Here is a 5,909-nt window from a genome sequence, read left to right as displayed (position 1 = left end):
ATGTGCCATGTTGGTGTGTTGCACCCATCAACTCGTCAGCACCCATCAATTCATCATTTATATCAGGTATAACTCCCCAATGCAATCCCTCCCCCCTCCCCCCTCCCCATGATAGGCCCCAGTGTGTGATGTTCCCCTTCCCGAGTCCAAGTGAGCTCATTGTTCAGTTCCCACCTATGAGTGAGAACATGCGGTGTTTGGTTTTCTCTTCTTGTGATAGTTTGCTAAGAATGATGGTTTCCAGCTGCATCCATGTCCCTACAAAGGACGCAAACTCATCCTTTTTTATGGCTGCATAGTATTGCATGGTGTATATTTGCCACATTTTCTTAATCCAGTCTGTCACTGATGGACATTTGGGTTGATTCCAAGTCTTTTCATTTTTAAATAATATTTTTATTTTAGAATAGTTTTAGATTTACAGAAAAGATGCAAAGACAGTACAGCGGGTTCCCATATATTCAACACCCAGTTTCCCCTATTATTAACGTCTTACATTATTATAGTTACTATGAGATTACTTTACTGTATTTGTTAGAATTAATGAACAAATTTTGATACATCATTTTTAATTAAAGTCCATATTTTATTCATTTTTTGTTTTGTTTGTTTGTTTGTTTTTTGTTTTTACCTAATGTTCTTTTTCTGTTCCAGGATCTCATACAGGATACCATATTACATTTAGTTGTCATGTTTCCTTAGACTGCTCTTGGTTTGGAGAGCTTCTCAGATTTTCCTTGTTTTTGATGACCTTAACAGTTTTGAGGAGTACTAGTCAAGTGTTTTATACAATGTCCTGACAATGGGATTTTTCCAATGGTTATCTCATAATTAGACTGAAGTAATATGTTTTGGAGAGGAAAACTACAGAGGTGAAGTGCTCTTCTCATCACATTAAAACAAGAGTACATACTATTTACATGATTTATCACTATTGATATTGACCTTATCACCTGGCTGAGGTGTGTTTGCCAAGTTTTTTTACTATAATATTACTTTTCTCCTTTTGCATAATGTACTGTTTGGAATCAAGTTATTAAATCTGGTCCATGCTTGGGATAACAGAGATTAAGATCCATCATTTGGGAGAGTATCTATAAAAATGATTTAGAATCCAGTACCACATTATTTATTTTGCTGCTCCAATTGGTCCAGCTTTGAGATTGGGATTCTATTCAGGTTGGCTCCTGTGTTCCTTTGACATGCCCCCTTCCTTATATTTTTTCAACTCATCTAACTTTTGAAAAGTATTTCTTTCTCTTCTTTTACATTTGTTTGTTTCCTTATTCATTTCAATTTTTCTTCTGTTTTCCCTCCTCTTCCTCTTTTCTCTCTTTTGTTAGCTTTTAATATTTTCTCATTTCCTCCTTCGTACTCTTTTACCTTTCCCTCTATGTTTTTAAAATAATTTTCTCCTTACCACCATTCTTTTTATATTTTTTCTTTCTACATAACATTTTCCTTATTACAGTTTTAAACTATATTCTACATAACTAGTATATTCTGCATACCTAGTGAAACAAAGTAAACATCCAAAAATAAAAATATACCCTCATTCCCACTCTCTTAGCATGACTGCCAATATATTGTTGGTCACCTACTGGATTTCACAGCACTCTTGTAAAGCTCTGTATTTCCTCCCAGGAATGATCAAAGGACCTTATGTGGTAACTTCTAAGGGTCTGCTACCTTCCTTGACAACTCTGTTCTACCAGTAGTCATAGATATTACACTGAAAATTGGCTGGAATGCCAAAGCAGTAATCAGACATTTAATACCCTGCTTACATAGAAACATCCACATTAAAATTACCTCCTCCATTGGGCCAACATGTCTGACTAGAAGCAGCTGCTTTCATAGGTTCCCTTCAAAACAAACTATAATAAGTACATGAATCCTTCACCGGCAACAAAGATATCCAGGTTCTCTCATCAAAGTTGACTAGAAGGCTGACGTGACTCATGGAGAGAAGGCAGAACAGTGTGGTGCGGTGGCCCACCTGAGAGCCACACAGGGAAGAGGAACCCCCTCCCCACAGTCAAGGGAGGCAGTGAGTGAGCATACTACTAAGCCAGGAAAACTGTGCTTTTTCAATGAAACTGTTCAGCCCATGGATCAGAACAACTCACTCACAAAACCATGCCACCAGGGACTAACGTCCCAACCCTAGAATGTGCAGATTCTTACAACCTCTCAGCTGGAATCTACTAAAAACCTATTGAACTCCCAGAGGAAGGGGTTACCAGCACCAACTGTGGCTGCCTGCTGCCTAAGCCATTTGAGCTCCTTGCGGGAAGGGCAGCAGCCAGCACTGGGACTCACAACTGCCTAACACACTAAGCTCCCTGGGAGTGGGGAAGGGTGGCACACATTTCTATAGCTCCAGGTTGTGCTTCTCCCCTTCTGGAGCCAGGGAGGCTGGAGTGCCTGATTCCAAGACTTGTCCCCACAGCTCAACACACTGGTTGTGCAGTCTGCAGCCAGAGTGCATCTTCAGGCCTAAATCTGACCCATCCTTCTTTATTGGGTGGGGCAGTATCTCTGATAACTCCAGCCAGAGGCTCAGGGACAGAATTTGGATCTCCCTGGGCCTGAGCCCCTAGTGGGAGAGGTGACCACAGTCTCTGCAGGCCAGTAGACAGCCTCTCCTCCTGGTAGTTCTGAGGAATCCAGGCAGCCCAGATGTATCGGTTACTCCCCAGCAAAGCACACACTCTCCATCAAGGGACACAGTGCTTTATAAAATGAGTGCTGTTCCACATGCCAGCAAACTGGGTGAGACCCTCCAACAGGGGTTGCAGACACTCTACACAGGAACAATCCTACTGGCATCAGGTTGGTGCCCCTCGAGGTCAGAGGTCCCAGAAGAAGGAGCAGGCACCCATCTTAATGTGGAGAGGAAAAACCAATACAGCCCCGACAAAAACACAGCAAAATATAAAGACTAATGACACTATGAAGAAATTGCATCAACTAGTGTGCAAAAGAAGCAATTAGCATCATGACAACAGGAAAAAAATTGTACATAATAGTACTAACCTTAAATAAATGGGCAAAATGCCCCAATTAAAAGACACAGACTGGCAAATTGGATAAGGAGTCAAGACCCATCGGTATGCTGTACTCAGGAGACCCATCTCACGTACAAAGACACACAGGCTCAAAATAAAGAGATGGAGGAAAATTTACCAAGCAAATGGAAACATAAAAAAGCAGGGGTTGCAATCCTAGTCTCTGACAAAGCAGACTTTAAACCAACAAAGAACGAAAAAGAGAAAGAAAAGAATGACATAATGGTAAAGGTAAAAATTCAACAATAAGAGCTAATTATTTTAAATATATATGCACCAAAAAAAGGTGCACCTAGACTCATAAAACAAGTTATTGGAGGCCTATGAAGAGACTTAGACTCCCAAACAATAATAGCCAGAGATATTAACACCCCACTCTCAGTGTTGGACAGATCAACAAGACAGAAAATTAACAAGTACATTCAGGACTTGAACTCAGCTCTGGATCAACTGGAACTAGTAGATGTCTACAGAACTCTCTACCCCAAATCAACAGAATACACATTCTTCTCAGTGCCACATGGCACTTATTATAAAATCCAACACATAACTGGAAGTACAATGCTCCTCAGCAAATGCAAAAGAACTGAAATAATAACAAACAATCTCTCAGACCACAGTGCAATCAAATTAGAACTTGGGATTAAGAAACTCACTCAAAACCACACAATTTAATGGAAATTGAACAACCCACTCCTGAATGACTCCTGGGTAAATAATGAAATTAAGGCAGATATCAAGAAGTTATTTGAAACCAATGAGAACAAAGACACAATGTACCAGAATCTCTGGGACACAGCTAAAGCAGTGTTAAGAGGAAATTTTATAGGACAAAATGCCCACATCAGGAGGAAGATCTCAAATCGACACCCCAGCATCACAAATAAAAGAGCTAGAGAGGCAAGGGCAAACTAGTCCAAAAGCTAGCAGAAGACAAGAAATGTCTAAGATCATAGAAGAATTGAAGGAGATAAAGACATGTAAAACCCTTCAAAAAATCAACAGATCTAGGTGCTGGCCTTTTGAAAAATTAACAAAATTGCTAGATCACTAGCAAGACTAATAAAGAAGAAAAGAGAGAAGAATCAAACAGATACAATAAAAAAATGATAAAGCAGATATCACCACTGACCCCACAGAAATACAAAGGACCATCTGAGAATACTATAAATACCTCTATGGAAATAAAATTGAAATTCCAGAAGAAATGGATAAATTACTGGATGCATACAACCTACCAAGACTAAACCAGGAAAAATTAGAATCCCTTCATAGATGAACAACAGTTATGAAATTGAGGCAGTAATTAGTAGCCTACCAACTAAAAAAAGCCCAGAACCAGACAGATTCACATCTGAATTCTACCAGAAATACACAGAGGAGCTGGTACCATTCCATTTAAAACCATCCAAAAAAAAAAATTTTAAAGGAAAGACTCCTTCTTAATTCATTTTATGAAGCCACCATCATCCTGATAACAAAACCAGGAAGAGACACACACTAAAAGAAAACTTTAGGCCAATATCCTTGATGAACGTCAATGCAAAATCCTCAGTAAAATACTGGAAAACTGAATCCAGCAGCACATCAGAAAACTTATCCACTAGAATCAAGTTGTCAGATGGATTACAAAAAATATTCTCCTATTCTGTAGGTTGCCTGTTCGCTCTGATGATAGCTTCTTTTGCTTTGCAGAAGCTCTTAAGCTTAATTAGATCCCATTTGTAAATTTTGGCTTTTGGCATTTGTAAATTTTGGCTTATAGATTCTGGATATTACACTTGGCTTTTGCTACAATTGCTTTTGGTGTTTTAATCATGAAGTCTTTTCCCATGCTTATGTCCTGAATGGTATTGCCTAGGTTTTCTTCCAGGGATTTTATGGTTCTGGTTTTATGTTTAAGTCTTTAATCCATCTTGAGTTCATTTTTGTATAATGTGTAAGGAAGGGGCCAGTTTCTGTTTCTGCATATGGCTAGCCAGTTTTCCCAGCACCATTTATTAAATAGGTAACCCTTTCCCCATTGCTTGTTTTTGTCAGGTTTGTCAAATATCAAATGGTTGTAGATGTTTTGTGTTATTTCTGAGGCCTCTCTTCTGTTCCATTAGTCTTTATATCTGATTGATGCCAGTACCACGCCTTTTTGGTTATTGTAGTCTGGTAGTTTTATTTGAAATCAGGTAGTATGATGCCTCCAGCTTTGTTAATTTTGCTTAGAATTGTCTTGGTTATACGGGCTCTTTTTTTGGTTCCATATGAAATTTAAAATAGTTTTTCTAATTGTGTGAAGAAAGCCAATGGTAGATTGATGGGAATAGCATTGAATCTATTAATTACTTTGGGCAGTATGGCCATTTTCACATTATCAGTTCTTCCTATACATAAGCATGGAATGTTTTTTTTTTCTTTTTATTATACTTTAAGTTCTAGGGTACATGTGCATAATGTGCAGGTTTGTTACATATGTATACTTGTGCCATGTTGGTGTGCTGCACCCATCAACTCGTCAGCACCCATCAATTCATCATTTATATCATGCATAACTCCCCAATGCAATCCCTCCCCCCTCCCCCCTCCCCATGATAGGCCCCAGTGTGTGATGTTCCCCTTCCCAAGTCCAAGTGATCTCATTGTTCAGTTCCCACCTATGAGTGAGAACATGCAGTGTTTGGTTTTCTCTTCTTGTGATAGTATGCTAAGAATGATGGTTTCCAGCTGCATCCATGTCCCTACAAAGGACGCAAACTCATCCTTTTTTATGGCTGCATAGTATTCCGTGGTGTATATTTGCCACATTTTCTTTTTTTTTTTTTTTTTTTTTTTTTTTTTTTTTTTTTT

At 38.8% G+C, this 5,909-nt stretch overlaps 1 long non-coding RNA gene across 1 annotated transcript in view; it reads right to left on the bottom strand.

The window, feature by feature from the left end:
- The window catches only part of LOC113222294, a 304,229-nt gene that overhangs the window by 263,713 nt on the left and 34,607 nt on the right, over nucleotides 1-5,909 (bottom strand). The window lies entirely within an intron of this gene.

This window comes from Piliocolobus tephrosceles, chromosome 12 (genome assembly GCF_002776525.5).
Source record: "Piliocolobus tephrosceles isolate RC106 chromosome 12, ASM277652v3, whole genome shotgun sequence".
In the NCBI taxonomy this organism is placed as follows: Eukaryota; Metazoa; Chordata; class Mammalia; order Primates; family Cercopithecidae; genus Piliocolobus; species Piliocolobus tephrosceles.
Note: the sequence above shows the minus strand (reverse complement) of the source record. Positions and strands in the feature narration are given on the sequence as shown.